Source organism: Triticum dicoccoides, chromosome 4A, assembly GCF_002162155.2.
Source record: "Triticum dicoccoides isolate Atlit2015 ecotype Zavitan chromosome 4A, WEW_v2.0, whole genome shotgun sequence".
Taxonomy (NCBI): Eukaryota; Viridiplantae; Streptophyta; class Magnoliopsida; order Poales; family Poaceae; genus Triticum; species Triticum dicoccoides.
The window spans coordinates 404,104,414-404,126,707 of record NC_041386.1 but is presented as its reverse complement, the minus strand read 5'-3'; the positions used below and the strand labels follow the sequence as shown (position 1 = coordinate 404,126,707).

The 22,294-nt window shown below is 49.4% G+C and overlaps 1 pseudogene; it reads left to right on the top strand.

The window, feature by feature from the left end:
- Positions 1-6,373, top strand: part of LOC119285983 — a 16,423-nt pseudogene extending 10,050 nt beyond the window's left edge.
- Positions 6,374-22,294: the final 15,921 nt, after the last annotated feature.

Here is a 22,294-nt window from a genome sequence, read left to right as displayed (position 1 = left end):
ATAGCGAGGCAAGCAATAACGTAGCCCAACTCAACAACTCAGCCCATATACTAGTCAGCCCAGTATTGAACCTTTGTACTCCATAGTAGTCTACCCACCACTATCGAAGGCAAACAGGCGGCTTGGTCAATGATACTAATGACAGATTATCGCTTATTTCGATCCCAACACACGTCTCGCAGCGGCGGGCAGTTCGCCGGTTGGAAAATGGTGGGGCGGCGCGGCGCCTCGCAGCCGATCAACACCGACGGCCAAAGTTGTTAGGCCGCATCCGGCAACCACGACGACATCCTAGAAAATTTGCGGTCAATCGCTTCTTTGTTCATTTGTTTTGTGCGATAAGATTTAGATGGATAAGTGGCCAAGCATCAACCGCTCCAGGTTCGTTCATATGTTCCGGGTCGTCGGTATTTGTTTATTTGTTCTATGCGGTCAGTCGCTCCTTCGTCGGCGCTAGGATTTATCGATATAGATGGATGAGTATTGCTGCAATTTCAGGTTCATTCATATGTTCTGGGTCGTCAGTATTTGTTTATTTGTTCTGTGCGATACAATTTACGGTCAGTCGCTCCTTCGTCGGCGCTAGGATTTATCGATATAGATGGATTAGTATTGCTGCAATTTCTATGATTTAGATGAAATTAATCACGTGCAGCAATTTTTTGTTTTATCCTCGCAATTTGATACCACAAATCAGAATGATGCAATGATTCTACCATTTAGATTTAACTTGTTATCAACTGTGCATGGGTGTGTGTAGTCGTGATGAGAAAAAACAGTCTATTTGATTCTTTGAGAAAACAATGGGATCCATGTGTTAACTATCAGAACCCCCCCATGTCTAAATCCTGGCTCCACCCCTGGATATTTGAACGGTTGAAAATATCTTGAGAAGAACAACTTTAAGTTCTTAGTCTAGTCTCTATAATTTTTTTAGGTTTGTTGTATTGTAAATTATTATTTAACTCAGTGCAAATTACTTCTACACAGAAAATTATACGGCTGTAGTTCCATTGTATTTTGTGTAATGGTTTTATTGTTAGAAGGTACTCTACTTTTTCAAGGATGCTCTAGCGGCTGCCTTGTTCTTAAACATGCTGTACAATACTTCTTTTCCTCGGTATTCTAGAGCAAAAGAAGCCAATATTTAAGCATACCCCCATGCTTCCACTATTTTCGTGGCTGCGATTACATTTTCTTATTACTATACAAATTGAAGTATTTATGCATGTATTGCATACTTTCTGTATTTATCTCTTATTACTAAACACTTTGGCTTGAATTTCTGTTGGAAAAATATACATGTTTGCATTTTGCGTATATTGGTTGAACTAGCAGAGTGGTGTAGTATGTTTTCCATGTCAAGTGTAATAGTGCTGTGTAGCTGTGTAGTTATTCCCTTCTATGGGGTATATGTACATATGTACCTTGTATATATCTGGCCTGTTTGGCCCATAGCAATACTAAGGTCTATTTCATCACACTCTAACATGATATCAGACAGGATAGGGTTCCCCAGCTGCCACCCCTGGGTTGCTGTATGGCTGCCGGCGTCGAGCTGCCCTAGGCGTGGCCTACCCCTCCCTTTCTCGATCTCCATCCAGGACCCCTCCTATCGACTCTTCTCAGCCAGGCCCTCAGCAGATCCCCCCCACTGAGCAGGAGATTATTGCTTTGTTTCGTCGACTGGTTGCCTCTGCCTCGTCCTCGCCATACAGGTCTGCTTCTAGTGCTTGTGGTTCCGCACCACCACCTCCTCCTGGTATATCATCTCCATGGTTTCTTGACTGGTGCTTCCTTTCACACGATACCAGACTCTTCGTGTCTCACTGTACTCAGTCCTCCTGATGCACGTCTCCGTGTTCACACAGCCGATGCCCGATGGCACCTCACTTCCCGTTGTTGGACACGACACTCTTTCTACTTCGTCTTTAATGTTTCCACTATGTCTCATGTTCCCAAATTGACTATGCAGCTTATGCCAGCCGGTCAAATCGTTGATCATGCTTGTCGTATTATTCCTGAATCTGACTCCTGGTGTGCTCAGGATCGATGCACAGGACTTCTGGTGGGGACTGGTCCTAGGAGACGTGACTCTCGGGGCCTATGGGAACTTGATTGGTTGTACCTTCCTTCTACTTCCTTTGCTAACTAGTCGACCAGCTCCACCGCCTCTGCTTCAGCCATTGCCTCAACCACTTCTTTTTGGGAAACTGATCTGTTTCAGCCGGACGTATATCAATCACGCATCAGCCGCCTCCTTTGTGCCCCACGTGTCCCCTGGGCCCGGGCACCACGTTCTCTTTCCTAATTATCTTTTCCACCGACTACTCTCAGCCATATCTTTCTTTGGCACGAGTCAACCAGCACATCCTCTCCGATCTGGATTTCTTTGCTCTCCCTTTCGCCCTGGCGATGCTGCCACCACTACGGCAAGGCGGCGCCATGATGCTTCACGCCGGAGACAACCTCGATGCTGCAATACGCCATCGTCACCTGTGTTGTGACAACGAGCGGCGATGTCGTGAGGGGGAGATGCGGCATGCCGATCAGCCGATGGATGTCGATGCTGTAGACGGGCGCCGGTGTTGCAATCCCCATCGTCGCCGGTGCTGCAAAGGCGGGCGGCGTTGTTGTGAGGGGTAGGTGCAGCGTGTTGAGCCACCATGGCTGCCCCGAGCGGGTGCTACAAGTCGGCGTCAACGCTGCAAGCAACTACGTCGTCAGTGCTGCAACGGCGGGGCGGCTGCTGCGAGCAAGCACTGCAGGCTGGTGTCGATGCTGCAAGCTGGTGATGCTGTGACGGAGGACGAATAAGTTACGATGGCAGGATGTTGTGAGGCCAGCGGCGTTGTATGGCGAGGGGAGCGCCCGTGCTGGGTGGGAGATTCCCTGAGATGTTGTGAGGCCGCTCGCCGGAAGCATCTGATGCTGCGAGGCCACTCGCCAGAAGCATCTCATGCTGCAATGACGCATGCTGGCGGGAGCGCCGGTGCTAAGAAGAGACAGCTGTATGCTACGAGGCCTCTCGTTGGAAGCATCGGATGTTGCGAGGTCGCTTGCTGGAGGAAGCGCCGGTGCTGCGAGGTGACTACCAGATGTTGCATGACATGCTTCAACGACCACTTCGACGAGGCATGCTGCGACGGCATTGACGACCGCGGTGATACTTTGACGGCCATAGCGACGAGGCGTGCTGCGACGGCATCAATGACCATCAGGATGCTGCGACGTCGACCGCCAAGGCGTTTATGTTCGCGTGACGATGCTGCGGGGTGACTGCGACGGCGGTCGGCGGCGTGCTGAGCGATGCTACGATGGATGGCGACCGAGCGGCGATGCTGTTGAGGAGTGGGCAGAACTGCTACTACGATGCTGGTCGGCCAGCAAAGCGTGAAGGTAATGCTGCGACGGCCACAACGATGTTTGTATTGCAGCATCCGGAGGTCGCCCTTTCGGCGAGGACGATGTGTCCGACGTTGCCGCGGTGACGCTGGTTCTATGACGGATGTTGGCTTGCGATAGGGAAGAAAGAAGCTAACAGCCCTGCTACGTGCATCATGTGTTGCGACTGTGATAGAGAGTACTAGGAGAAAGCTCGTTGTCGCTTCATCCGGTTGCTCGAGACGTCCAGATCGGATGGCTGGGGAGGCGGCTGTTAACTGGCGTTTTACAGCTGGATGGTGCCTAGCAGGCCCCCTTCTTTTGTCCACATCTCTCATGTTGTCTGCATTTTGAGCCAGTCTGTTTCGGCTCCTACTCAGCTTCAGTACTTCCACCAATTTTGGGTTCTACGATATCTTCATGGCATCTCCTCTCGCCACCTTTTCTTTCCTTGTTCGAGTTCCTTGGAGCTTTCAGGTGTATTCTGACGCCACGTGGGCTAGTGATCATGGTGATCGTTGATCCCTTTCAGCCTATTGTGTTTTTCTTGGTTCATCTTTGATTGCCCGGAAGACTAAGAAACAGACATCGGTTTCCTGTTGGAGTGCTGAGGGTGAGTTGAGGGCTATGGCAGCATTGACAACTGAGGTCACTTTGTTGCGGTGGCTTCTTGATGATTTTGGGGTTTCTACTACTGCACCGGCTCCTCTCTCTTCAGCACCGGCGCAATCAACATTGCTCGTGATCCTGTGAAGCATGAGCTCACCAAGCACATTGGTGTGGATGCTTCTTACATGCGATCGCAGGTGCAAGACCGGATTGTGGTTCTCCAGTTCGTGCCCTCTGAGCTCCAACTAGCAGATTTCTTCATGAAGAACGAACTCGAGCCCACCACAGCTTTTTTCTTTCCAAACTCAGTGTTGTAGACCCAACCTGAGTTTGAGAGGGGAGGGGTGTCAAGTGTAGTACTGCCATGTAGAGGGTGGTGTAGTTATTCCCTTCTGTAGGGGGTATATGTGCACATGTACCTTGTCTATATCTGGCCTGTTTGGCCCATAGCAATACTAAGGTCAATTTCATCGTACTCTACACTCCAAACTTCAGTAATAAATTGAGTAAGGTTTTCAATACTCGTTAGAAACTGCTTCTGCTTCGAATATACAATGTATAACCGATATCTCAGGAAATCCTGCTGGTATCTGGCCATCTACTAGTACACAAAATTTGGTTAGCCTAGTATACGTCCCGAATAGTAGATACACATGCTACTTCAAAGTGATGCCTTTTAATCTCTCGAAATATTATCGTTTTCTGCAGGAGTTGGATACAGATGAAGTCTTAAAGCAGCTAAAATATGTAAATGCGGTAAAATTTCATCCCTAGAAACCAGTGCATTTTATTTAGTTCTATTATGGATTCTAAAACTGTTTCTTTTCGGTTTTCGGGTACAAGTCTATGCACATTAGAAAGGAGGACAGGAAGTTTCTTGAATCAGGAAAGGGGTGAGCCTCTTTGTTTTGTAGGATTCCAAAAATGTGGGAATCGGGAAAAAATTATGTAGGATTGCAGTGGTATGCTTTAAATCCTATAAGATTGATTGCATCATAGGAGAACAATAGGAATTTTTCCAGGAGGTACGAGTCAATGAAAGTTTTCCTGTGAAAATTAATTCAAATGAGCCCACAGGAAAAAGTGCTATGGATTATAATCCTACAAATCAAACAACCCACAAAGGAAAAGTTCATAAGGATTACAATCCCCCAGAATTCCTATGGAAATCCTTTAAACCAACAGATCCTGCCATTTGAGAGTAGCGTTGGGACCGACCAGCCTACATTAGGGGTATTCGAAATAAGGTTTAGAGAAACCATTCAAAACGGTTTCAGATAAGTGCTAGATGGGTGAACTCCAGACGTATATATGTGCATCACTGGTCTGCACTTGGTGGGGTCAACCCGGATGATCGCCCCTCATTTACATCATAAATCTGTGCCTCACCGGTTCTCTTGATGAACCATCCTTAGAGCATGGTACTCTGCTCTAAAGTAGATTGCGTCATGTATATTACTGGCCTCTAGTCATTTACTCCCTCCATTCCTAAATATAAGTCTTTCTAGAGATTCCAATATGGACTACATACGGAGCAAAATGAGTGAATCTACACTCTAAACTACGTCTATATACATCCGTATGTAGTTCATATTGAAATCTCTAGAAAGACTTATATTGAGGAACGGAGGAGGTAGATGTTATCTTTGGTTTAGGAGCTAAGATTATTTTTTCTGTTTAGAACAGGAGATTAATTTGTATTCAAAGACATGTGGAATCTAAATAATATGTTTAGATTCCACTTTCTTTAAATAATACGTCTCCTGGTCTAAAATAAAGTGGAATCTAAAATGTCTGAAGAATAAAGAAAGTGGTGGTCTAAACACAAACAGTGTAATGAATATATCTCTGAACTTAAAATCATGCGGTGACCCCATTGTTTGAATTTGTTTTTTTACCCGGAGCATTGTTTGAATTTGAACTAACATGTCCTTCTCTCTGTTACCAATATATTCAGGTGAAGAATCGTCTGACTGACCGTAAGCATAAGCCTGCTTAAATGCAAGGATGGCACAGTCGTCAAATACCTCACAAAGGGTTATTGGGCATGATGTCATGTAGTGAGCCATCTGTTGTCAACACAATCTGTTGGCGACTCTTCATTTAATTGACCATAGTCGTCCTCCCCCCTTTCAATTGCGAACATAGGTTTTGATCCAAAAGAATTGTACAACATGTTAACGCAGTTTTCAGAGCAGTGTACCGCCACTGATTTCAGCCGTCACTGCCAAACAATCTACACCCAGTTTTGTTCGATTTGACTTTTGGGTGCGAGGGAACCAAATCAGCTAGCTATGATTGTCATTCTACAAATTTATTTGATGTTTGTATCTTAAGAGGGGACCAAGTTGGATTCCATTTTGTAATGCCTGTCAGTATGTGTTTGCAGAATCTGTAGATATTGAGTTCGACCGTGCCCCAAAGAACTAACATTCTGCATCGGCAGTCAACATTTTGTACAAATGAAATGATCATACATCAGAGTTGACATTTTCTAGCTGTTTCTGCATTAGATGCATATACTGATATTCTGGAAATGTTCCATGTAGGAGAATGGTTTGGCAATGCAATACTCGATGTATTGATCGGGTGATAGGGAGGTGGGCTAGGATATACCTCCCGTGCGGTCGAAGCGTCGCCGGAAACACAGAGACTGAAGCAAAACTCCTTGAAGACGGGAGTAGGCAATCCCTTAGCCATCACGTTAGCAAACTGTTGCATCGTTAGAACGTGCAGAACCCGAACACGGCCAAGTGCAACATGCTCATGAATGAAGTGAATATCGAGCTCAATATGCTTCATACGACGATGGTGCACCTGGTTAGCGGAGAGGTAGACCGTGCTGATGTTGTCACAGTAGACAAGTGTGGCCTTGTGATTATCACAAAGCAACTCCTGGAGCAACTGATGAATCCAAGAGCATTCCGCCACGGCATTAGTGACGGCCTGATACTTTGCCTCAGTGCTGGAGCGGGAGATCGTGGGCTGTCGCTTCGATGACCAAGAGATCAATGAGGGCTCAAGGTAGACGCAATAATCGGACGTAGAGCGCCGGGTGTTGGGGCAGCATGCCCAGTCGGCGTCCGAGTAGGCGATGAGGTCGGTGGAGGCGGAGGCCGTCAGGGTGAGACCCAAGGACAGTGCCACGTATGCAACAAAGAATATGCTTCACCAAGGTCCAATGGGAGTCACGCGGGGAGTGCATGTGGAGGCACACCTGCTGAACAGCGTATTGCAGGTCCGGGCGGGTCAGCATCAGGTATTGTAAGGCACCAACAATGTAGCGATAAAACGCTGCATCGGACGCGGGAGACCCCTCCAGGGCAGAAACCTTTGCCTTTGTGTCGACATGAGTAGGTGTCAGCTTGCAGTTAAGCATACCGGCGCGCTCCAGAAGCTCGTGGGCGTACTTCTATTTATGCAGGAAGAAGCCGTCAGCCCGACGGACCACCTCGATGCCGAGGAAGTAGTGCAGAGGCCCCAAGTCCTTGAGGGTGAACTCATCACGAAGACGAGCCGTGAGCCGCTGAAGGAGCTCAGGGGCGGACGTCGTGAGGATGATGTCGTCGACATAGAGCAGCAGATATGCAGTGTCAGCGTCCTGATGATACATGAAGAGTGAGGCATCAGAGCGAGTGGACCCAAAGCTCAGAGATTACAGGAAGGCGGCGATACACTGGTACCAAGCCCGTGGCGCTTGCTTTAGCCCGTAAAGAGAACGGGAGAGCAAGCACACAAAGTTCGGATGCTCGGCATCGACGAAGCCAGTGGACTGCTCACAGAACACCTGCTCGGCAAGATGACCATGTAATAAGGCGTTGGAGACATCCAACTCGCGAGACCGCCAACTGAAGCACGGTGTGGATCGTGCCCGGTTTCACAACCGGAGCGAAGGTGCTGGTGAAGTCCACACCCGCACATTGCTAAAAGCCACGCATGCACCACCCACCGAGCCTTATAGCGCTCAAGAGAACCATCCGGGCGGGTCTTGTAGCGGAACACCTACTTGGCAGTGATGACATTGGCATGAGGGGGTTGCGAAACAAGATGCCGCGTGTGGTTGCGCTGCAAAGCGTCGAACTCCTCCTGCATCACCGCGAGCCAGTGGGGATCCCGAAGAGCAGCGCAAGCGGGGAGGGGGGATGGGTGACGGCATCGATGTCAAGGCAGCGCACACATACTTGTTGGAAGAGTAGCACGTGCTCGGTCGATTCACACCAACCCGAGCGTGGTTGTCACGCCGAGAGCCGGACCAGCGGCGGCGGCCGAGTTGGCAGCAGCGGCCGGACTAGCAGCAGCGGGAGGGGCGATGGGCGAGGAGGATATCGAGCCCGTCACTGGAGAGGCGGCGCTGACCGGGGTGGGGGCGGGGTGCCCGCCGCGGCCCCGGGGTGGGTGGCCGATGCAACCTCGTAGGAGGGAGTCGGGGACCCAAGGGCCCGGTTCGACTCGACCTCGGGGGAGGGAGTCAGGAACCCAGGCGGCGGCAGAAGGTGCCTGGCTGGTGGGACCGCCTGAGGTTGTGGCCGCGTGTCATGCCAAGCAAGGGGCGCGGGGGTCGACGCCGAGGGAGCCGACGCCGGGGAGACCTAAAAAAAGGGAACACCGTCTCGACAAAATACACGTGCCTTGAGGTGTACATGCGGTGAGTGATAGGATCATAGCACCGGTAACCTTTGGTGTTAGAGGGATAGCCATGAAAGACGCATGTGAGTGATCGTGGTGCGAGTTTGTCTGGAGTGGTGGACCCGGTGCTAGGATAGCAAAGACACTCGAAGATGCAAAGACCTTATGAATGCGATGCACCGAAGAGAAGGTGGTGAGGGGCGTACTTCCACTAAGGACGACACGGACGGATGTTAACTAGAAGGGTAGCAATGCCAAGTGAATCAGGCCAAAATCCGGCAGGCACGTTAGAGTGAAAGAGTAACATGTGAATGCAGTCATTAAGAGTGCGATGAATGTGCTCGGCGCGGACGTTCTGCTGTGAGGTGTATGGGCAAGTTAAACGAAAGATGGTGCCATGAGAGCCGAGAAGGGTGCGGAGAGCAACGTTATCAAACTCTTTTCCGTTGTCGGTTTGGAGTGCAAGTATGGGGCGGCCGAACTATGTGGTGACATAAGAATAAAAGGATGTGAGTGTGGCTAAGGCATCTGATTTGCGACGAAGAGGAAAAGTCCACACATAATGAGCATAATCATCTAAAATCACCAAATATTATAGGTAGCCCGTGTTACTTGCAACGGGAGACGTCCAAACATCACTATGAAGTAATTGAAATGGAAAAGTGGAAACAGTTGTAGACGCACTAAAGGGAAGATGAACGTGCTTGCCTAAACGACATGCCTCACAAGTATGTTCGTCGAGCTTATTACATGAGAAAGAAAAACTCCTAAGAATTTGACGCAAAACAGTGGGGTTGGGGTGGCCCAAGCGAGCATGCCAAAGGTCGATGCAGGCGGCGAGGGCGACAGTTGTGGAGGTGGAGGCGCCGACATGCACGGGATAGAGCTGATCGGGGCTATCACATCAGTGAAACACCATCCGGGTACGGGCGTCCTTCACAGAAAAACCAACACCGTCAAATTCAACAGTAAATGGGTTCTCACGAGTAAGACGACGAACGGAAATTAAGTTTGTGACTAATTCAGGCGAAACAAGAACATTAGACATAGTGATGGGTGTGGAAGTGGAGGGAAAACTAGTGCTATCGATATGAGTGATAGGTAAAGAAGAGTCATTGCCAACGACGAGTGGGTGTATGAACGGGAGTGGAGGAGGTTAGGTTACCGGGATGAGCTGTCATGTGCACAGTAGCACCTGAGTCCATGTACCAGTCGCCTCCATCGCCATAGTTACTCGGTGATGGCGTAGAGTACAGGGCGGGATCCCATGGCACAGGGACCGACGGCGGCAGGAGACCCCCGTAGGGCGGCGTCAGGGCAGGCGGACTAGAACCACCTAGAGGCAGCGACGCGAGGACCAAGAAGACCTGGCGTAGGAGCCCGTGGGAGGGGCATATATGATAGGCATGCACGACGTCCGTCCACGGTTCTGCCCGGCTGCCCATGGCGGATGGGGCTGCTAGTAGCGGGGCGCCCCCTGCGCCCTGGGCCAGCTGCTGCTGCTACTGGCGGCGACCCCCGCCGCCCCGGCGGTTGCGCCGCCCCCTCCACCTTGCGGCTACTGGGAGGCGCGGGGGGCGCGGGTGGCAGCGGGTAATACCCGGCTGGCGCAGGAGGGCGCGGCTGGGTCGGCACAACCGGTGGAGCGGGGCCACCATGGGTGGTGCCGACGGCAAGGGCGGTGTGCTGGACCCGCTGCTTCATCTTCGTCATCCGGCGCTCCTCGAGCTTGAGGTATGCAGCAACATGCTGAAAGGTGGGTTGCGGCAGCAAAGTGAGGTTAGAAGCTGCGTTGTCCAAATCCTCGTTGAGGCCGACGGTGAGGGTGCTCAGCATGAGGTCGTCGGAGACTTTGGCACTGATGCCGCGAAGTTCATCGGCGAGCATCTTGAGTCGCATGCAGTACTTATCGATTGTGGAGTTGTCCCGGTGACGGCCGAAGAACTACTCCTACAAGAAAAGAAGGCGCTGAAGTTTGTTGTCGGTGAATAGCGCGTTGATCTTGGTCCACACAACGCAAGCGTTGTCGTCCTCGGCGAAAACCATGTGGAAGATGTCATTCGAGACGGTTTGATAAAACCATCGGATGAGTGTGGCCTCAATGACGGACCACTCCAGATCGCCCTTCATGTAGTTGCCGTCCACGGAGCCATCGATGTGCTCGGTGAGATAGTACTCACGAAAGACAAGGTTGAAGTAGGTCTTCTACGCGTAGTACGAGGTGCTAGAGTTGTCGAGGCAGATGGGGACCCGGGCCTCGATGTTGAGGTCGCAGATGGCGGTGGCGGAGGGCTCGGGGCTAACGAAGGGGTTCGACGAACGGGTGGTGGAAGAACCCGGTGAGTCCATGGCGCGGCTAGTGTTAGGGGAGCGGCTAGGGATAGGGTTGGAGGGAGAGAGAGGAAGGTGGGCAGCGGCGGCGGGGCGCGGCGGCTTGGTTAGGAGGGCGGCAGCGGCGGCGGGGAAAGGTGGAGGCGCGATGGGGCAGCAGCGGCGCGACAAGGAAGGCGCGCGGCGACGACGACTGTAGGTCGACGCAGTGGGGAGGAGCGGAAGCGGCAGTGGCACGGGGCGGTGGCGGCGTCGGAGGAGGACACGTCGGCGGCGGGGTACGGCGGCGGTGGGGAGCGGCAGCTGCGGCGCGCGAGAGGGCGCGGCGGCGACGACGACTTGCCCTAGGTCAGGACCTTTGGAGATGATACCATGTAGGAGAAGGTTTGGCAATGCAATACTCAATGTATTGATCAGGTGCATGTGTGCGTATATAAAAAGTACAAGTGGACCTTAAGCTCAACTATACACAATTAATAGGTGAGCCAGAATATACACATATACATGCAACACATATATTCAACATTCCAGAATTATCGTTTTCAAGTTTCATTTTGTTGATTATTACTATCGGCAGCACAGGCTTGTGGTGTGTTAGGTTGCTTGCATGATAAGGTTCGTGAGGTTAAACTAATCCATCAAGATGCATCTTTTGTTTTCCTCACGAGGTTGAACATATCCAGCAAGATACATCTTTCAATTTTTTAGAGGTTGTTTGATTGCCTGCATTTAAACTTGAACTAGGCCATGCCATGCCATAGGGCGATTTAATAAAACCCTTGTATCATTTTGATTGCTGTAATAACCGCGTGCGAAATTAGCTACAAGCCCCTGCGAGCTGTCTCCACTTGTTGTCGTCATGGTGATGTCTCCTTTGGGTCGTTTCCTTCTAGTATTTGGGAGCCACCACTTTGCCACGTGAATATAACAATGAGATTTGTTTGACCCTTTGGTACACACCTTTCAAGAGGTAGCACTATGTTGACGCTCGAAAAGAGCATGATCGCAAAGAATGACTTGAGGCTATAAGATGAGGTTAAAATTATGAGTTCATATCACCAATTGATGGCCCTCTTCAAAATGATCGAAATAAATAGAAAGATGGACCAAAACGGAGTTCAAGTGCAAAAAATATGACAATTTCGGAGTTACCCGTGTTGATATCAGATTAGAAAATGGTATGGAACCTTCTTAAGACAGCCTTAGATGGAGAAAATTTCTTCATGAAAGTTCTTCGTCTCATTGAAACGGACGATTTTGATATAAAGATCGTCTTAATCCAAGGTCGTATGCAAAAGTTACAGTCAAAACTGTGTGCTGCAGCACTATATGGCCGGATCATCCGGACCGGGGTCCAGATCATCCGGCCGGGGGGCGAAAAATTGACCCAAACAACATAAGCTAAAAATTGAAGCCGGAGGATCTGGGTCAAGTCCCGGATGATCCGGGTAAAGGCCGGACAATCGGGGCAATCGTCCGGACGCCCGAACAAGTTTTTCTGCTGCAGACTTTAAAAAACGGCACAAAACACCCTCAAGATGGCCTCAGATCGAAAAGTGTTCAACATGAAAATTGCGCGTCTCGTTGAGACGGTTGATTTTAATATAAAAACATCCAAATCCGAGGTCGTATGTGGATTCTAGAGCCAAAACAGTAAGCTGCTGTCAAAAAACTGGGCTAGGCCGGATCATCCGGGCCTAGAGCCGGACATCCGGGCCGGAAGTCGTGAAAAGTCCGAATTTGGCTAGATTTTGATGATTTGTACGACAAGGCAAGTCCTTTTATTGTATGAGAAGTCCATCCGCCTCTTATATAGACGAGAGATGACGGCCGATTGAACAACAACACACAATCACAAAACACATCTACTTTTTACCCTAGTTTTACATCCCTCCTTTGTTATTTCTCTCTCGTTCTTCGTTCGTTCTTCGTGTTGAAGCGCAGCGATCCTCGAGGCTCTAGGGGCGGGCAAACCGACCTAGGGCAGCCCATAGCTGCCGCACGTCCAGACGGGATCCCTCCCGGGCGCGTGGGGTTTTGGGTGCTCAAAAGCACCCGCCAGATTGCTTGCGTACCGCGCTTCTGGACGGGTCTCCTTCGATGTGAGTTATGGTGCATCACCATCGGCGTTGAGGGTACACCGTGACGTGTTCGTGTGCGAACACACTTTTTGGCGACTCCGCTGGGGACGAAAGATCAAGAATCATTATCAACCATGTCTAATCTCTCCAATCCCTCAGAAGTTGATGCCGATAACATCATTAAACCCGGTCTTGATGAACTATCGAATGAACATCGCCAAGCCTACGAAGCGTGCAAGAAGCAGCATGAAGAGGCTTTTGAGGCGCTCAAGAAGAAGCGTGAGGAGGAGGATTTGGAAGCGTTTCTTTCAAGTTTCAAGAAGGACCGTCAAGGCAACATCACTTCGGTTGGAAACGCCAATTTTCCTCCCCTCACCGACGAAAAAGATGTAATCACTGTGAGTAAAGTTTTTTCTCCAGAGCAAGTGGCTGTGATTGAAAGTCTTGTTAGTAAGGGTAATGTGATGGCATACAATTCTTTTGTGGCTAGTGCTAATGCTTAGAAAAATATGCCTCCATCATCTAGTGGTACTGTTGGTGTATCTGAAAACCCTAGTCCAATTTTACCTATTTCATCGGCACCTCCTATACAACAACAATATAGCATGCCATTGAATTTTTACCCTAGTCAAACCAACCAGCTTGTGGCTGCACCTGCATATCCTAGTCCTATTATGAGTGTGCCCAATTCGGCGTCAACCCCGAATCACTTTGTCACACCACCCATAGGCGCAAGCATGTTTGGTCTTCCGCCGAATTATGGTTCGGCGCCCATCCCACAAGTTGCACCCCTAGCTAGTACTCAGGTTGCTCCTATGTCATTTCCACAGACATCTTCATCTACCCCGGATCCAATTTTAGCTAAATTAAGGGAGGATTTGCATAAGATGTTTCTAGAAACTTTCGGAAACGAGCCGAAAGTAAAGAGTCATGTGTACCAAAAGCCTTATCCTGAACACTTTGATGCAGTTTTGTACCCTCAAGGTTATAAGGTTCTTGATTTTGTCAAATTTAGTGGAGAGGGTACGAAAACAACTTGGGGGCATAGCACAGTTGGGTGAAGCAGGTTCCATAGAAGAATTGAAAGTGCGTTTATTTCCATTATCTTTAACTGGTATCGCATTTTCATGGTTTGCTACTTTACCACATGGCTCAATTCTCTTATGGTCGCAATTAGAGCAAAAGTTTCATGATCACTTTTATAGTGGCGATAATGAGCTAAAGTTGTCACATCTTACATCGGTTAGGCAAAAACATGATGAATCGGTCACCGATTATGTTAAAAGATTTAGAGATATAAAAAACCGATGTTATAGCTTAGTGATAACCGAGAGAGACTTGGCAGATCTTGTTCTTAATGGTTTGAAAACTCACATTAAAGAGAGGCTAGAAAGTTATGAGTTTTTGAGCATTAATCAAGTCTTACAAAAATCTATGGCCCAAGAGAGTCGAAGTAAAGAGGTCCATAGGTCTACAACCGATTGTCTTAGAATGCATATGGTTGAACACAATGATGATAATTCGGACGATGTGGTTGATGTCTATACTACTGAATTTGTTTGGTCCTCAAAGGCCAAACCCTATATGTGCAATGCTCTTAAGCCGATTCGCAAGAATCATGATGAGGAGATGAGGTTTACTTTTGATATATCAAAGTGTGATAAAATATTTGATGCTCTCTTGCAAGATAAGATGATTAGAATATCACACACCATACCGCCGTTTGAGGAGCTGAAATGGCGTGCTTATTGCAAGTACCATAATTCATTTTCTCATGCTACTAACAATTGCAATGTTTTCCGACGATAGATACAATCAGCCATTAATGACAGACGATTGAATTTTGCTGAGATGCAAGTTGATAAACAGCCCTTCCCGATAAACACAATGAACTTGGAGGGAAAGAAAATGTTGATTCGGCCTAGCATAGCTGAATCTGCTAATAAAGATAATGTTGTTATTGGTGAACCCAGGAAAGGCAAGGAGGGCGACAAAGTCTTGGGACGAGAGGTTGTGCTTGATAAGCAACCCGATGGCAAAGAAGTATTGAAGATCACCATAAAAAATCCTTGACTCGAGGGGCAACCACAAGTACAAGAAGATACTCATGTTAAATTTATCAAGCCCAAGAATTCAGAAGTTGGCAAGTGGGAAAAGAGCAAAGCTAAGGGCAAGAGAATCAGGCCAACTTTTGATATGTTGCTATCCAAATATGCAAGTCAAGCGGCCGGTTCTAGATCTAATCGGCCATCACATTCAAAGCATTCAAGATTGCAAGATTGCCTTCGGAGCAAGAGTTTTGACGATATGCAAGGCCATATGGGTCATGGGCACCGACACCATGGATGTCACAACCCTCCTATGCACCATATTACATGAGAGGCTTCAGTGGAGGATGGGGGCAGCCCCCAATGGCTCCTTATGCTTTCCATATGGGGTGGGCAGCACCTAGAAGGCCTGCTTGTGAGAGGCTTTATTATCCCACACAAGGCCATTCGAGCTATGGTGCTAATCGGCCAACAAAAATTTCTTCAAGTAAGGCCAATAAAAAAGTGTAGCGTGTTAAGTCATCTAATGCGGAAATTTTAGAATGCGACAAGCAAAAGGAGATCGAAAAGCTGGTTGTTGGTAATCTAACTACTTCTAATGGTGATATTGTTATTGTTCAGCAGGGTTCCATGGTTAGTGATCATGAAGCGAGCACAAGCAAGGCCAAACCAAGGGATCCCAAAATATACTCAACCTAAGTGGTGTCCTCCCGATTTAACCAAGACCATGAAAAGGAGATTACAACGCATGAGGAACCACGAGAAGGTAGAGCACAAAGAGGAGAGGCAAAGGGACGAATTGTTAAGTGAAATTCGGCCCATGGCACTCACAAAACAAGTGTGGAGGCCTAAACAAAAAAACATAGATGCTTCTACATTAGCTACAACAACACATTCACCACCAAAAGAGGATGATGCAACCCCTATTACATCGTCCACACCACCTGAAACATCCCCTTTAATTGAGGAGATTTTAAGCCCAATATACACATTGGGAGATGAAGATGAGATGGTGGATTACGAATCTACGCCGATTCGGAAAGGTATGGATATTAATATGGTGTATTACTTACCTGCCGATTTTCGTGCTATAGGTGAAGAAGGGGAGGTAGCCCAATTGGACTTTGGTCCTAATAACGCTATCTTCGAGAAGCCAAAAGAACCGGTGAAACACTTGAAGCCATTGTACCTCAAAGGCCATATTAACGGATCGCCAGTTGCTAGGATGCTTGTTGATGGTGGTGCTGTGGTAAATCCTATGCCCTACTCAGTCTTCAAGAAGTTGGGGTTAGATGATGATGCATTGATGAAGACCAATATGGTACTTAATGGGTTTGAGGGTAAAGAAAAGACACATGCCAAAGGTGTGATGTGCATGAAACTCACAGTGGGAAGCAAAACTTTGGCCACCACATTCTTCATCACCAAGGTGCAAGGTAACTGTAATGTTATATTAGGCCGTAATTGGGTTCATGCTAACCAATGTGTGCCATCTAACATGCATCAATTTTTTATAAAATGGGTCGATGATGAGGTAGAAGTCATTCACGCACATAATTCGGCTTGTGTTGCTTTGGCCGATGCATCGGTGGATTGGAATCATCCCGATGTTACTTACTTAACAGGGTGTGACCTCTCGGAGTTTGATTTCCTTAGTGCTACGAGGAACGGGTTCATTCCCATCTCTTTAAACACGATTGGTGGTAATCGGTTACAAGGTATGATGTAAACAAGAAGTTAAAATCAATGGCCGATATAGAACTATCGCCCTAAGCATAAACATGGCCGATATAGAAATTATCGCCCTAAGCGCATATAAATGACCGATGGAGTATTGACATTGTCCTTAGACCAACGTGTTGCAAGATATTTTTCGGCACACTAGCTTTGCCGAAAAATAGGGGGGCATGTGTTGACGCTCGAAAAGGGCATGATCACAAAGAGTGACTTGAGGCTATAATGAGATGAGGTTAAAATTATGAGTTCATGTCACCAATTGATGGCCCTCTTCAAGATGATCAAAATAAACAGGAAGATGGACCAAAACAGAGTTCAAGTGCAAAAGATATGGCAATTTCGGAGTTACCCGTGTTGACATCAGATTAGAAAATGGTGTGAACCTTATTAAGACGGCCTCGGATGGAAAAAATTTCTTCATGAAAGTTCTTTGTCTCGTTGAAGCAAACGATTTTGATATAAAGATCATCTTAATCCGAGGTCGTATGCAAAAGTTACAGTCAAAACTGTGTGCTGCAGCACTGTATGGCCGGATCATCCGGACCGGGGTCCAGATCATCCGGCCGGGGGGCGAAAAATTGACCAAAACAACAGAAGCTAAAAGTTGAAGCCGGATGACCTGAGTCAAGTCCCGGATGATCCGGGTAAAGGCCGGACAATCCGAGCAATCGTCCGGACGTCCGGACAAGTTTTTCTGATGCAGACTTTAGAAAACGGCCCGAAGCACTCTCAATATGGCCTCAGATCGAAAAGTGTTTAACAGTAAAGTTGTGCGTCTCGTCTAGACGGTTGATTTTGATATATAAAACGTCCAAATCCGAGGTCATATGTGGATTTTAGAGCCAAAATAGTAAGCTGCTGTAAAAAAACTGGGCTAGGCCGGATCATCCGGGCCTAGAGCCGGACATCCGGGCCGGAAGTCATGAAAAGTCCGAATTTAGCTAGATTTTGATGATTTGGACGACAAGGCAAGTCCGTTTCTTGTACGGGAAGTCCATCCACCTCTTATATAGATGAGAGGTGACGGCCGATTGAACAACAACACACAATCGCAAAACACATCTATTTTTTACCCTAGTTTTACATCCCTCCTTTGTTATTTCTCTCTCATTCTTCGTTCGTTCTTTGTGTTGAAGGGCAGCGATCCTCGAGGGTCTTGGGGCGGGTGAACCAACCTAGGGCAGCCCATAGTCGCCGCGCGTCCAGGCGGGGTCCCTCCCGGACACGTGGGGTTTCAGGTGCTCAAAAGCGCCCGCCGGATTGCTTGCGTACCGCGCTTTTGGACGAGTCAGCTTCGACGTGAGTTGCGGTGCATCACCCCCGGTGTTGAGGGTACACGATGACGTGTTCGTGTGCGAACACAGTAGGAGTCACCATTCAAGCACTTATGTCTACTAGGAGGCTTATATGTCTATTAGGAGGCCTATTACGAAAAAGGGTTTCCTCTACTTTATATTATAAATCAACACCACCAAGCATCCAACAACAAGTCAAGACAGGTTCAAGTACAAGTAAGTCTCAAATAATCGCTGGGGGCAGCAAAACAAGCCCCAAACATAAGAGAAAACAGGAGCTAATCCGGCTCGGGAGGGGGTGACGGTGGTGGTGGTGCTAACGCCGAAGCAGAAGAGCGAAAACCCGAGATGATGGTGTCGATGATGTCGCGATCACGCCACTTGCTAAGCGGTCTCCATAGCTGTAAGAAGCCACATATTTTGTAGATTGCGTCGGTCACACGGCAAAGGGTCATGCGTTCGATGACTAATTTATTGCGGATGCACCAAAGGGTCTATGCGAGGGTACCCATAGCCACCCAAATGGGGGCACGTCTAGGGGTGGGGAGCCTAAGGATCTCCCCAAACATACTCGGAAGGTTGTCATGGCACCAAACACCACCAACAACCTCCCAGAAGCAGCTCCAAAGGAACCGAGCCGCTGGGCATCGAAAGAAAATGTGGTTGGAGTCTTCCAATGCAATGCAAATGGGGCAGAGGCCGTCCCTGGGGCCATTACGCTTACGCATGTCCGTGCCCGAAGGTAGACGCCCGCGAAACCATTGCCAAAGGAATGATTTTCATGGGGAGCTTGATCTCCCATATCACCAAAAGCTCAATAGGCCCAGGAGTGGGCACAATAGCCTGGTACAAGGACCTTGTGGAGAACCTGCCATTGGGCTCAAGGCGCCAGGTCAGGGAATCAAGCTCGAGGGATGGGGTGTGTAGAGCAATATGGGACCGGATTGCTGGTGGGTCCTGAAATAGCTGTCCCCCTTCCCACAAAAGGGGAATGGAGCAGCATCTATGACGACCATTAGCAATGGCCTGGAAGTAGGTAGTGTTGGCATCGGCAAACAAAACCCAGTTCATAGAATCCCGCTGGCGCCAATACTCCTCTTCTTTAGAGTAGATGTCCATAAGAGAATCTTTGAGGTTGTATCTATGAGCCCATTCTTCAGCAGAGATGCCCGAGGTGTCCACACGAAGGTCAAGGGGGTGAATCTCCGCAAGAAGGGACGCCTTCTGGACCCGAAGGTCCCTCCCTACGTTGGTGCCCCAACCCTTCATGAATTGCCTGGAGCGTTTAGACAGGTGGTGCCACTCATCCAGGATAGACATCTTCCTATGAGGCTCATTCTGTGCCAAGATCCAATGCGCCTGGACGGCCGCAATGAAGCCTGGCTATCGGAGCCAGAAAGCCTCGAACCGGAAGCGAGGAGGAGGGTGAGGTCTCTCATCCCTGGAGGATAAGAGGAGAGGCACATGGTTGGAACCGATGCGCGTAATCGCCTGAAGAGAGGCCTAGGGGAACCGAAGTTCCCAGTCAGGAGTAATGAATACCCGGTCAAGAACACTAAGGGTCGAGGGCAACCTATCTATTAGTCCAGGTAAATCTAGCCCCGACCCTATCAAGCTCCCGAAGGCCTAAGTCTGCAACCCAGTCGTTAAACCGCTGGATCTCTGCAAGATCAACCCGAGAGTTACTCTTCTCTGCAGCGGAGCGGAGGAGGTTGAAGTCCCCTCCCACCACCACCGGAAGGGTAGCAGACGCGATCTTGGAGTGGAGCTTAGCCAAGAAAGAGGCCAAGCGACTATGGTCAGCCAGACCGTAGACCACGATGGCCTTCCATTTGAAGTTCATATTGCGCTCCCAGACTTCCATACTGATGAAGTGAGATCCTCGATCCATGGATCCAACTTCAAAGGTGGTGTCCTTCACACCTAGAAGGATGCCACCAGAGTGACCCGCCACTCCACTAGATGGCAGCCAGTGCCAAGCAAACATGTGTCTACTAAGATGTTCGAGCTCAACTAAGGAGAACTCGGTGCACATCGTTTCCTGAATCACTACCACATCTACATACTCATCACGCATATACTCAATGAGTTACCTGCGGCAACCATCGTGGCCAAAGCCCTGTAGGTTCCAGAAAAGGGCGCGCATGATTATTCACCCAACGGGTCCTCCCTGGACCCTATGGTAGTGGAAGCACTAAGTGCCCGACGCAACTGAGCAGTGCGGGACCACGTCCGACCATGGATCTCATCGAGGTCGGTCTCAAAGAGGCCCCGGCCTCCTACCGGGCGGGGAGTAGGAGGTGGGACCTCTGTGGCTATTGCCGCCTTGTGTGCACGGGTGGCCGCGAGGTGGCCCTCCATAACCTCCTTGGCCTGGAGGGACGCAAGCTGCTCTAAAACTGGACCCTTCTTGCCACGGAAAACTATAGCCAAATTGCAAGCAACCTTGGCCAGGTGGCCAAGCAGAACACCAACTAATGCAGAGAATGAGTCATCGCAGATGTCATCAGAGTTAAGAGATGGAGCTTGGGTGGTGGACGGACCTGTGTCAAGGTTACGGATGGCGGCACGGCGCGACGCCTTCTCCACCGTGTTCGGCGAGGCCCCCTCCAGCGGGGGCCGCCCCAAGCCGAGCACTCTTCCGGGCTGACGAGACCGGCGTGGAAGCAGAGCGGGGGTGGCTCCTGGACTTGGGCGGCCGCGAGGAGGCAGGCGAGGAAGCATCCGCAGGCCCGAGATCCGCGGGAGCTGGTGCAGAAGAGCCCTCTAGCACGTGCACTGGAGACATGAGCCACGGGGAGGATGGGTGGCGCACGTCCAGGCTCACCTGGTTGTCCCAACTTCCTTCCTCGTCAAAAGACGACAGCGGAGCACGAAGGAAGGGAGGAGTGTTGGGGAACGTAGTGATTAAAAAATTTCCTACGCACATGCAAGATCATGGTGATGCATAGCAACGAGAGAGGAGAGTGTTGTCTACGTACCCTCGTAGACCGAAAGCGGAAGCATTAGCACAACGCGGTTGGTGTAGTCGTACGTCTTCACGGCCCGACCGATCAAGCACCGAAACTACGGCACCTCCGAGTTCTAGCACACGTTCAGCTCGATGACGATCCCCGGCCTCCGATCCAGCAGAATGTCGGGGAAGAGTTCCACCAGTACGACGGCGTGGTGACGATCTTGATGTTCTACCATCGCAGAGCTTCGCCTAAGCACCGCTACAATATTATCGAGGATTATGGTGGAAGGGGGCACCGCACAGGGCTAAGAGATCAATGATCAATTGTTGTGTCTTTGGGGTGCCCCCTGCACCCGTATATAAAGGAGCAAGGGAGGAGGAGGCCGGCCCTAGGAGGGGGCGCACCAAGTGTGGAGTCCTACTAGGACTCCCTAGTCCTAGTAGGATTCCACCTCCCATATGGAATAGGAAAAGAGGAAGGGAAAAGGAGAAGGAAGGAAGGGGGCGCCCCCCTTCCCTAGTCCAATTCGGACCAGACCAAGGGGAGGGGTGCGGCCACCCTTGAGGCCCTTTTCCTTCTTTCTCGTATGGCCCAATAAGGCCCAATACGTATTCCCGTAACTCTCCTGTACTCCGAAAAATACCCAAATCAAATCAATCACATCATTCTCCTAATGATCAAGTGCTATGCTAACGGAATGGGTCAAGTCAATCACATCATTCTCCTAATGATCTGATCCCGTTAATCAAATGACAACTCATGTCTATGGTTAGGAAACATAACCATCTTTGATCAACGAGCTAGTCAAGTAGAGGCATACTAGTGACACTCTGTTTGTCTATGTATTCACACATGTATTATGTTTCCGGTTAATACAATTCTAGCATGAATAATAAACATTTATCATGATATAAGGAAATAAATAATAACTTTATTATTGCCTCTAGGGCATATTTCCTTCAAGGAGGCAGGGTAACGCCGGGAGGGAGGGTAGCGACCTCATCCAGCATGTCCGCGATGGCCTAGACATCCTCAGACTCCTCCCCGGCGCTGGCCTCATGGGATCCGAGCCCCGAGAAGAGGGCAGACGAGGGGCGGGAGGAACCGGCCGGAGGAGGAGCGTCACCAGGGTCCGTAGAGTCGTCATCAGAGGCCTTAGAGCAGGGAGAGCAACTGCGGGAGCGACTGGGGTTGACATGGGGAGCAGCGCTTCCACCCTGACGGGG